The sequence below is a fragment of the Danio aesculapii genome, chromosome 7 (genome assembly GCF_903798145.1).
Source record: "Danio aesculapii chromosome 7, fDanAes4.1, whole genome shotgun sequence".
NCBI classification, from domain to species: domain Eukaryota; kingdom Metazoa; phylum Chordata; class Actinopteri; order Cypriniformes; family Danionidae; genus Danio; species Danio aesculapii.
Window position 1 is genome coordinate 34,180,218 of NC_079441.1, and position 13,093 is coordinate 34,193,310.

The following is a 13,093-nucleotide window of genomic DNA, read 5'->3' on the forward strand; positions in this document are numbered from 1 at the left end:
AGCGAGCGAGCTAGAGTTGTTTGTGCGCGCGCCCAATAGCACCGAACCTTGAAGTTTCAAGTGTACGTTTTACACAGTTGAAGTGAGGTTCTTTACCCTGCATTATCATGTTTCACATTTAGCATTATTTGCAGTTACTTTGGATTGATATCTAATAATTGATTATTTATCAATAGGCTAGTTTGTAGGCAGCAGGCCTACATTTGCAATCTCTGTCTTACATATCAATGAGTTATATTTTAGTATAGCTACAAGTTCATAAATGGTGAGTTGTTTTAAATTGGCCTAAAAAACAAAAAAAAAACAAAAAAAAAAAAAAACAAACAAGATTAATTAAATATCTAACAATTGAGTCATCATATGCTATATAGGCTAGCCTATATAAGCCACAGAATAAAACCAAGGGCAATTAGGTAATTGCTTTGGTTTTTGGTTTTAGTAGCAGAAGACAAAGAATAACACTTGTGTTGAAGTTAATATATTATAAATATTACAAAAATAATTAATTGAGATGCCAGCTATGTACTGCTGTAATTGCTGCAAAAGCTGGACATGCCAAATATTCACATAAAAAATTACTGCATGTTTCACAACAATCTGCACTTTTCATTAACACTATGAAATCGTGTTTTAGATGCAAAATAATCAGGTGTTCTAATAGCTTATTGTCTGGGGTCATATCAAGGGTCATTTATATCGTTTTCAAATGTGAAAAAGTGGAGTGACACTGACAGCAAGGGATTAAAGAATGGAGCATACTAGGCAAAAAGTAAATTAAAAGTAATTCAGCCACGTATATTGGCTTAACTGATTAAAGAAGGTTAAATTTTTACGATTGAAATAAGTTTTAATTTTAATTAAAGAATAAATTAATTGAATGACCACCAGTTAACCTGAACACCGTTAAACGTTTTTGAGATCATTGGGTATCCGATTTTTAACTTACTTACAGTGTTATACATAAATTATCATTAAAAAAATAAAATAAAATAAATATATATATATATATATATATATATATATATATATATATATATATATATATATATATATATATATATATATATATATATATATATATATATATATATATATATAAAACTGAGACCCAGGGCGTTTACGACGGTATGCAAATGAGATGTGACAACTACCGCGTGACACAGTTGGATCCTCTCGGATACTGTGGCAGCAAAAACAAATAGCACAGTGACCTCTAGCAATTAAATTACTGTTTACGCGTACTCACTAGCAAACAATATTATATTTGCAGTTAATGAAGGTCTGAGCAGTGCCTGTTTGCATTCTCTGACCGTACAAACACTTGAACATTCAACGAGGTAAGAATGGTTTGGTTTATGGTTGTTTGTTGCTTGAAAGCTGCGGCCTACACATGGCGCAATACTGAGTTTAAGAACCGCGCTAAACTTGGCTAAAGATGCTGCAAAAAGACAGCGCATTTTACAACAAACCGAGCTATTATATTAAATATCAGTTAGATATTTACACATATTTCATAAATTTGTGTTCCCGTATGCCCCCCCCCCCCCTTATGTTTATTAGCCGTAGAAATTAGCTCTCACTTGTTTGCCTTACTGTTGCCATCGACTTGTGAAAACAGACCCTTTTTCTTTTGCGTTCTGTGTGAAAAGCATTTTTTGTCAGCATTATTTACTGTATTATATATTACTTCCTAATGTTATACATTTAAGTCGACTATAGTATAGCTGTCTTATTCGATTAAACGTTCTAACGTACTTCATTTGTCATCATGTTTCGACAGTCTTCGCAAGTCCAATGGCTGAAAGAAAGGAAGGGTCTTCCCTCTAGTGGTGTACTCCTGAAAATACACACTGAAACGGCCTACATTTTGCAAGGTAAAATTTATCACACTTTTATTGTATGAATTTCTCATGAGTTGTTTTTCCCTGTGCTGCATGGTCTGTTGTAAACTAATCTGGTCATGTAATTCTCAGTTGACTGTCTCTATGAAACCTACCCCTTACTTTATATATAGGGGACACTGTTGTTTATTTTCACCAAAACACTTAGTCCCAAAAACTCCTATTTGCCATACATTGAACAAAAAAATAGTTTCCTTTTTGCAGTCTTTAGAATCCAGTAGTTGAAGAGCAGGATACTTTTTCTCAGCTATAATGCTTCTTTGCCTACTATTTAAAAATGACAGAATTTGTAGTTTCAGATAAAGCTGATGACTTTTGACGAAAGGTCTTTGAAGCTTGATAACATCATCAATGAGATATTTAGGTTCAGTAGGATCTAAATTTTGTAGCCTGACACTCCTCTTTATTTGGAATCTTTATGATTGTATACTTCAGTGCACCACTTTTGAGCACTTCATAGTTTATTTAATTTTTTGTTTTATGCAATTTAATTTCCCTAGCAACAGGTATGGAGTCAATCTAGGGACATATATACTTGCAAAATAAAACAAAGTTTTGCAAACAAAAAATTATTGAGCAAAAAAAAAAATAAATAAATAAATAATGCAAATCTCCAAAAATTGCAAAAATTAATTTTTGAGAAATAAAAATGAAATTTGCAAACAAAAAAAGAACTGCAAATAAAAATCAAGTAGTACTAAAAAACACCTAAAATATTTGCTATAAATAAAAAAAATCTCTATATATTTGCAAAACATTTTTTATAATATTGCTTTTACAAAACCTGTCCAGTCAATCGCAATGCTTTAATTTGCTTTTTAGTCAACCATGAGTCTGTTATGCTGTTTTCACCTTGCACTTCACGTTTCTGTGCGTTTCAGTTTGTGGCCCTAACTTGACGAGGGGGCGGAGTCAATGGAACTTGGGCGTTACGGCAGGCCTTGACCTACTGGGCTGTAAGACCACCTTGGTGATACTGTGTCTCCAGGTGATGACATCACTTAAATGGAGGCAGGTCCGGACCTGCTGTAAACGCCCAAGTTTAGTTTTTTGCACTGCTTGTTTTTTATTTGCAGTTTTTTTTGTTTGCAAATTTCATTTTTATTTCTCAAAACTTAATTTTCTCTTTGCAGTTTTTTATTTTTGTTAGCAAAACGAATTTTTATTTCTCACTTTTTTTTGCTCAATACTTTTTTTTTTGCAAGTATATATGCCCCTAAATTGACTCTATACTAGAGTAAAAAGTTGTTACGATGTTGTCTTACGATGTTAACATTTGTTGATGACACCAAATAGAGATGTGAGGGATTTGTTTTAAATACATAAGCTTATAAATATAGTCAAATTGAATCACTCCATTTGTAATCTTCATATATTAAAATCTCTGTGTTTTTGTTTTATATTGTTATTATGGTGAGGCATATAAAAAATCTGCTGTAAATACAATTGATTAAACTGCAATAGTATCTGATAGTCTAATAATATAAAAAATTGTAATGGTATTCAAAAGTCAAGTGTGCCCTCTGGTGGTGGCCGTAAGCCATGACACACTTTAATGTGTCCTCCTCTGTGGGATTTATTGAGCTTCAGCAGGCCTGCAGTTCGCCCCCAGATTTCCTTTACCTCATTTTGACGTCTCTTTTTTTTCTCCAGTGGAGGGATTAAAGCCGACAGAATATTGATGTGGGCTCTTTATAGCAGAAAGCTGGAGGACTTAGCATTGAAATCGAACAGGATGAATGCTCTCAAAAGGATTTCTGCCGCAAATCTCACTTGTCAATTCTCCTTGCGCTGAGAGGAGCAAATTATTTTTGAGAATTTGCAGATGGAAATAAAGAGAGTATGTGTTCATCTCATTTCACGCTTAAAACCGTAAACAAAAAGTAAACCATTTTTTTCACATATCTTCATCTCTCTCCATTTGTTTGTGCCTTTCTTTCTTTTCTCTCCCTCCTGAAAAATGCAGCAACGTTTGGCCTGTGTCTTCGAATAGAGGTGTCCTGTTCTCGCAGGGCTTTGAGTGCATCCGTGCTTCTGAATGCACAACAGGCATAGGGAGACTGAGATGATAAAATTTGATTTGTATGCAAATCGTTTCTTTTGTTCTGCATTTGTAGGCTGCCAGAGATCTTTTACTTATAACTTGCTCTCTTCTTTTCCGTGTCTCTCTCTCTCTCTCTCTCTCTCTGACTGAAGCTCTCCAGCCCCCCTCCGACTGTGCTTTCTCCACCAGAATGCAAATGCACAACCGATTCATCTGTTGGTTGATAAAACATTTAATCAACATCCCTGGCATGGTTTAAAACTAAATAGGCTACATTCGTAAGATGACTCTGTAGGAGTCGGAAAATCCTTTGACAAAGTGAAAACATCATATTTCACTCTGTCTGGCATTTCTCTCTAGTTAGTTCCTCTGGGCTAGTCAGTGTGTCTGTTCAAGGGCCATCTCGCTCTCTCTTCCTCTCACATTCTCCATGTTGTCACTGGTGTAAGGGGAATGCAACATGAGGCTGGTGACTGTCCTCTTCCCCTCTTTCTCTCACATCCAGCTGGCCCTTGCTTCTCCTCTTGAACCGCCAGTGTGATTCTTGACTCCAGATGTCCCAGCTGGTTGAATCAGGCCAGTCAGCGGGCTCAGTTGGGGTATTGGGGATTCATTTGGGTCATGTCAGAAGATCTGTCAACACAGCGGTCCATTTGGGACGTGTTCTGACTGTGTTCATATGTGCCACTGGGCTGTGACCTGTCCCTGCTACCATGGACACTTGTGGTCCTGTTCCAATTTGGATGTAAAAGCAAACAAGTGCTCACAACAGAGTGAATTAATTTTTCGATGAAGGGCAAGTGTACAAATGTGACCTACAAAGTGAATTTCAGGGCAGTTCACTCTAAAATCATGTCGATTTGGAAAGGGGTTTGTGCACTAGAAAATAAAACAAGAAAGTCTTTATTAAAATCACTTTTAGGTGAAACATGGTAGGGATTAGGGCTGCTTGAAATTGGAAAAATCTAACATTGCAACATTTTTTGTTTTGCTATTATTTATTTATTAATTTGTCTATCTATCTATCTATCTATCTATCTATCTATCTATCTATCTATCTATCTATCTATCTATCTATCTATCTATCTATCTATCTATCTATCTATCTATCTATCTATCTATCTATCTATCTATCTATCTATCTATCTATCTATCTATCTATCTATCTATCTATCTATCTATCTATCTATCTACCTATCTATCTATCTATCTACCTATCGACACTTTGTATTCATATCAAGATATATATCTACAATGTCACTAGAAAATTTGAATAACTATTTGGAAAGAATTTATTGATTGGGAACATTCTGTAGGGGAGTGCATCTGCTTAAAATATAAGAAACAATCCACAAGCGACAAGATTCAATATTGAAAAAGATACCAATTAAATAAACAGCGTTTTATTGTTTTCTGATAAGTCGAACTGTGTTCAGGTGTACAGTGACACACTAGCTAAATGATAAATTAAAATCCAGACTTTACATCTGCGAAATGATAAACTATTTACCAGACTCAACAGTGCATATGCTCACGATGTGACTATTGCGAATGATCACATTGTGATATTGATGCTTAAACGATATATTGTGCAGACCTAGTAGGGATGTACAATTATTGAAAAAAATTGATTTACAAAATTTAGTTTTTCTGCAATATACTCTATATTGTGAAATTAGTAAACTGAATATTCATAAATAATTCATAATTTTAGATTTATTGGGGTGATTTTGTAAGGCAAGGCAAGTTTATTTATATAGCACATTTCATACACAGTGGTAATTCAAAGTGCTTTACATCGTGCTTTACATCAAAGTGCTTTACAAAGTGGAAACAGGAATAAAAGAAACAATTAATTTAAAAAAAGGATAAAAACAGATGAAAATGTGTAGAGCATTGCATTGGCATAAAATATAATATACCAATTGTAAGCATATAGAATACAGCTAAGATTAATATGAGGCGCCATAGCGAGTTTATATGTATGTATGTGTGTGTGTGTGTGTTGTGGGTGTATATGCAAGGATTGAGTTTATATAAGTGAGTGTATGTGGGTGTATGCATGCTCCAAGTTTAAATGTATATGCAAGTTTCATATTGTTTTGAACATCCTGTAGTATAAGTTTATATGCAATGTATGTGGTGATAAGCGAAATTTGATTTAAATCCTCCCCTAGACTAATACTTAAATAATAATAATAAAACACTGTATGGTCTTTATTACATTAATAATGAAATGCAATGAATCTTTCTTAAAGCTATTCATGCTAAAATTTCTTGTGCCTGAATTGTTTAAACTTACTTGAAACACTCACACACTCATAGGCCTCAAAAACAACAACTTTCCATTGACTCACTCGACATATTATGTGTTTTGACCTGTGGTGAAGCTGTTATAATCCTGACTTCACATTGAGCAGCATGGGATGTGATTATTGCGAATGCATACATTGTGATTTCAATGCAGAAACAATTATTGTGCAGCCCTAAAATGTAGCATTTTTTAGTGTATGGGTGTTTCCCGGCGATGGGTTGCAGTTGGAAGGCCATCCGCTGCGTAAAACATATGCTGGATAAGTTGGTGGTTCATTCCATTGTGGCGACCCCAGATTAATAAAGTGACTAAGCTGAAAAGAAAATGAATGAAAAAAGTATTGGTAGTATGACCCACTTTTTTTTCACTGAAAATGTGTATTTATGTATATATGTATATATAAATTATGTATAATGTGTATTTATAATTATATTTAAATTTAAAACCAGCATAAAACCTCACTCTCGGAGCAGCCTATACTTGTCTGTCAAGAATACCATCAGTTATAGCTAAAACAGAATGAACATGCTTAGATTATTTTAAGTAGCTTTGTCATGCTAATTTTGTGAGGTATGTGCTACTACTTTTACATGGCACATATTATAGCGCAGTGATGGAAAAACTAGGATGAATTATTGATTATAAACCCATTATCTCTAACATAATTCATTCATGACTCCATTAACAAGCTACTCAGATGCTTCAGAAAGATTGTTTCTCTATTGTTGTTACCATTTTACTCTCACAAGCAAATTCTGAAAGGATGATGTTCCATAGGCCTTTCTTTGATTGGCGTTTTGTTCATGAATATGGCCCAGAACAGCATTTGTTGCATTATTTTGATTTACCGCTTTTTTCCATGTGCGTGTTTCTTTTTGAACGCGAGCTTGTAAACACTGATGGAATAACGCGTTCCATAATGACAGCGCGCGCACGCCGAGTGTCTCCTGTGGCGCCTCTCCATCTCAATAATAGGTCAACAGCTGTATTTAAAAAATTAATCACATTTCTTGGCAGTCGCAAAGGTTAGCCCGTCGCGCTTGGAGATGCAAACGGAGCACTCTGATCGGCGGAAAATCTCGGTGGAGATGTGCGGAGCTGCCTTTGATGAGACGAGCATGTAAATGATTTGTGTCTTTATAGGACACGCGTGTGCGTCTTCTCCACCTGCGTGAACGCGCTCGGCGGCCGTGTGTGGAAATAAGTTCGAGTGATTGCTTTGCGTTTGCAATAAGTGCATTTGCTCGGAACACACTCCTATACACATATCCATCACTGAACAGCCAGACCGGAACTGACATTTAGATTAGTAGGCAGCAGCACTTCATTTAAACTCCGACATATTCATACTAGTGCTGTTGGTGCAGATACTGTTGTAGATGGGTTTACCATCCCAAATCACCCTGTAGACCTTTTTATAAAAACCTGTTTACTCTTTACCGTTTTGAAATATTGATGTTTTCATAAGCGTCATACAAATTACCCTAAGAGGTATCAAGGAGTGTGTGAACATCCAGATGAAACATTCATCAGTACATTGAATTGCTTTTAGTTCCTTTAAAATATTCACATTATGCTGTTTTTTTTTATCTTTACCAAGATGGCAGAACAGATTGAGTTATGTTCATATTCATTTAATACATCATATAAAGATGAATAGTGGCAAAAGGTAACTGTTATGTTGCAAATCGGAGAAAAGTAAAAGGTGTTCTTATGACCCCAAGCTTTACCTCAGCTACTTTCATGCGTTCAAATTGCAAATGTTTATATTTAGAAATGTTTAAAAAGTAAATTTCTATTGTATTTTTAAACTATTATTATTATTATTATTACTATTATTATGGGTGGCACGGTGGCTCAGTGGTTAGCACTGTCACCTCACAGCAAGAAGGTCGCTGGTTCAAGTTCAAGCTGGGCCAGTTGCATTTTTATGTGAAGTTTGCATGTTCTCCTCATGTTGGCGTTTGTTTCCTCCACAGTCCAAAGACATGCGGTATAGGTGAATTTGGTAAACAAAATTGCCTGTAGTGTATGAGTGCGTGTGTGAATGTGGTAGGAATGTGTGTGAATGCGGTAGGAATTTATATTGAGTTTTTGTGTGTAGAATTGGATGACAATAAAAAAAAACAAAAAAACTGCAGTTTGTAAGCTTTTCACAGCTAATATTTTATGGAATGTTGTGGAATATCTGCTAAAATGTAAAGCACCAGAGGCATTAAGTCTGTTTAAATGTATCTTTCATTAGATTTTTAGTATTTTGTGAAATTACCACATATATTTGTAATGAGGCACATGTAAACCGCTGAGTGTTGAATTCATCATGCATTATTTAGTCTGACATTTCACTCAGCTTATTGTGATTTTTCTGAAATGATAGGATGTCACTAAATGTCAAAAAGACATCTGTTTATGTGGAGGTTGATATTAGTTCCTGCCTGTGCTTTCACGTATGTTAAAGATTTAAAATACATCCCTAAATACTGTACATCTCTGTTGGTCCACTTTGTATAGTGTAGTTATAATTTTGATTATATTTCGTCTACAGCACAACTCAAGAGCATTATGGGTTGTTCTGATGGTTTTTATCACTTATTCTTTCTAGCTAAAATAAAGCTCTTCACCACTGCAGTTAAAAAAAAGATTCTATATCTACACTGAAAAAAATGATGTCTGCAAAATTGTTACATACAACTTATTTAGGTTGAATTTAAACTAATTAGATGTAATAATGTTCAACTTAATTTGTTTAAATTCAGCCCAAATAAATCGTTTACAGACACTTAACGTAAAAAAAAAATTGAGTAACTAAGGAGTGTGTGTGTGTGTGTGTGTGTGTGTGTGTGTGTGTGTGTGTGTGTGTGTGTGTGTGTGTGTGTGTGTGTGTGTGTGTCTGTCTGAAAGAGCAGGTACTGATGAGCTGCATCAGAGCAGAGCTCATTTAATATTTACAACTGTTACGAATATGGTTAAATCTGAGCGTCTGATTTTAGCTGTATTCTGGTGTAATAAATGCCCTACATAACAATTTGACTTACTGAATCAATGCAGTATACAGGACATTAAAAAAACATAATATAGTTATTGTAATTTAAGAATTTAAGAATAATTTAGTGAAGAATCCTTAATTTATTAATGTTTTGTTTATGATTGAGACCAGTTTCCCTGAAACAGATTAAAGAGAATGTTTTTAGCTTTTTTATTTTGTGTCATTCACCACTGTGGAATTAATTACCATATTAAAAATATTAAAGGCAAATCTATAAAACTGTCGGTATCATTATAGTCAGCTATCACTATAATCAATAAGAGCTGAGAAATGTAGTATCGGTGCAATTATACTATTATTTATTTTTTTCAGTTTAGCAAATGGTTTGACTAAACAAATATACAGTTAGTGGCAACACGGTGCCTTAGTGGTTAACACTGTCACCTCACAGCAAGAAGGTCACTGGTTCAAGTCTGGGCCAGTAGGCATTTCTGTGTGGAGTTTGCAAGTTCTCCCCGTGTTCATGTGTGCCTTCTCTGGGTGCTCCGGTTTTCCCCAGAGTCCAAAGACATTTGCAATAGGTGAATTGGATTAACTAAATAGGCCATTGTGCGTGTGTGTGTGCAAGTTTGCATGTGTGCGTGCATGTGTGCGCATGAGAAAAAGTGTGTATGGATGTTTCCCTATATTTGCTTGCGGCTGGAAGCGCATCCGCTTCATAAAACATATGTGGGAATAATTGGCAGTTCATTCCGCTATGGCAACCTCTGAAATAGAGACTAAGCTGAAGGAAAATTAATGAATGAATATACAGTTTGTGATCTCAACATTCAAACCTACTTGGATTTTTCTCCAGTATGTGAAAACATTGGCATAGTTATATGTAATTTATTTGTGAATATTGTGGATTATTATTTTTTTGTACTTTATATTGTTTCTATGTTCATGTTTGTTGACTCATTGCCCTTATATATTAAGAATAATATGACTATCAACATAAATAAAACACACTTTTTTTTAGTGTACAAACTTTAACATTTTTATATTCAATATATCCAAAGTACACAATAATCAGTGAAATATAAGAAATGGATTAATAATTTAAAATGCATGCAATGCCTGAGATCATGTAGAGACAGTACCACATCATGTTTCCCTGTTTCATGTTCTTTTAGTTATAGCAATAGCAATGTGCTGCAAAGCTCAAACACTTTTCCCCCCCAGCATGAACCAGAGGTGTGATTTCTCTCAGCAGGGACTCTGTGCTTGTACTTAGCTGTGACTACATTAATGTCTGTACCTGACATTAATACCTACCTGGTGTTAAAGTATTCCCACATGAACTGTCTTTACGAGGCATGTTTATGCGTGATATTAGATTAGTTTGCTGCGCATTTGTCTCTCACACAGATTAAAATGTCCTATTTCTGCTTAGTCCTGCTGTCCTTGATTGAGTGCTGTTGTAATGTGTTCAGGTAAGCACAGTTAATCAGCTTTGCTTGTGTGTTGCTGGTTTGCATTTGATATGATTTGAATCTGTCACACAGATGGAATTGTAGCAAAGATCAGATTAAATGTGTACAAATATGGATTTGATATTTAAATGCATTTTTTTTATCTTTACATTTGTATTTAAATCAATAGGGCTGGGCCGATAAACGATATTATATCGAATCGCAATAAAATTTATGTCAATAACAATGATAAGCTCTGGACTTTTTTATTCTATATTAATCTAAGAGCCAATCACATGGAAGAACGTGCAACAATGGGAATCTAATTGAAAAAAAAAAAAACACTAAAAACTGTGTTGATATTAGAGATGTAATTTATCGGCTGAAGATGTGATGCCCTTTAATGGACCCTCTAATTTTTGTGGCTTCAGTCATTGTTGGGGTACTCTTTTAAATCGGGAAGCATTAACAACTTATATCGACATTTTTATCATTATCGTTCAATATTGAAAACTATCGAGACTAATTATCGAGATTGCATTTTTGGCATATCGCATTGGCATCAGTATTTACTGGAACTTATACATTATTAAATGCAGAATATATATTTATTAGTGACTTAAGTTCCATTAGCATTTACTGAACTCCCCTGATTAAAATAACTTGGTTTAAAAAATAACAACAATAAAAATTAAAAATGATAATACATGACACTGCTCATCCTGCAATGCACATACTGTATGGGAACAAACAACTTGCAGATTGAAATACAAAATTATAATGTTATTCAAACCTAGGCTTTAGGGCTTATACTTTACACAACAGACAGAGGTTCAAAGAGGTTTTTAAGCATTCAAAAACTGCAAGTGAAATTCTAATTTGATTTATTTTCTAGAGGAAAAAAAATCACCATTATACATTTTAATCATTTTGATAATTACCCACTAAAATGTTGTTGTGTAAATGTTGTTTATACTGTATACCAAAACATTTGTCAGAGAAAACTCTATTTAAAGGTTAAAGTGAATTCCTAATAATACTAATTAATAGTAATTTAAACATTTTATCCTATTCCACTATTATTCATACCAATATGTTTTGACTTCTATGCTGCTGTCTTTCAGCATAAAGTTTTGAGTTATTAATTTTTTTTATAAAAATAACTTTTTATCGCATTTTAATAAGTACAAGTCAGCATAATGTTTGTTTATTTTTACATAAAATAATGTTACACTGAATGACAACAAAACATTATTTTGTGCAGATAAGTTTATCACAGAAGTTGTTCAAACATTATAGTAGACATTAATAGGGCATCTCCTTCTTTGACCCCATAACTATTGATTACACTAATGAATGAACTATTAGTTTATTGATATTTGGATTTTTGAGAGAGAGATTTGCAGCATACATTTGATTTAACATTGAATAAAACAAAGAAACCATCTTTGAATATAGATTATTATGCACTGTAAAACCCAACCGTCAACTTTATCAAATGAAATGAGTGTAGTTAACTCAAAATGTACTGGAAGTCAATACTCATTTGAAGAGTTTTGAACTCAGTGTTGAAGGTAATGAGTTAGTTAAACACCTCATCACTTCAACATAAATGGAGTAAGTTCACAGTACTCATATAGATTCGTTTTTTGACTCAAATGGTTTGTAGCAATCTGTATCAAACTGAGTTTCCTTAACTTATTGGGTTTTACTGTGCTCAAATTGCTTCATTTACTCAAATGGATTAAGTTGACAGTACTCTTTAGGATTAGTTTTTGAACTTAAATGGTTTGTTGCAATCGGTTTTCTCAAATGGTTTGAGGTACCTCAACTTACTGGGTTTTACAGTGTGTGTGAAATGTGTGTTTTAATATTTGACTTTTTCCTGAAAATTGTTATTTATTTATTTATTTATTTTTTGTTGTTGTTCTGACCTGCCCCACATCTGTATGGATGGTTAGATTGATTTCTTTCACATCTTCTTCATGTTGGTCTTTCAAGTTATTGAATTGAATGAGAGTGCTGCTACCTAGTGGTAATCTAAAACGACATATTTCATTTCTGTTTCCTAGAAGTTTCTTGTTTATCGCATAGACATTTTTGCATGCAACCAGATTATGTTCTTGTTCCACATCCTGCCAAAAAAACTTTAGTATGAGGGCTTTTATGTTGCTGCACCAAGTCAGTCACGGTAGTGGTTTTCTTATGAATGCATGAACTGAACACATCAACATAGCATCTGTTTTGCTCCATAAAACAAGCACCTCAGTTGTGATGTGTGCATGTGCTTGGAGAGCTAGGATGTTGATTAAATGGGTGCAGGCGCCTTGCCTTCCTTCATTCCTGTTGCATTTGATCTAAATGGCCTTCCCTCTTCATAAGCACTACCTGGCA

General features: G+C 34.2%; 1 long non-coding RNA gene across 1 annotated transcript in view; it reads left to right on the plus strand.

Moving 5' to 3' along the window:
• The first annotated feature begins 6 nt into the window (after positions 1 to 6).
• LOC130232091 (uncharacterized) overlaps positions 7 to 13,093 on the plus strand; it is an 83,625-nt gene continuing 70,538 nt past the window's right edge. The window contains exons 1-2 of the long non-coding RNA XR_008838087.1: positions 7 to 82; positions 1,781 to 1,874. This is a non-coding gene — a long non-coding RNA (uncharacterized LOC130232091). The remainder of the gene's footprint in view (positions 83 to 1,780; positions 1,875 to 13,093) is intronic.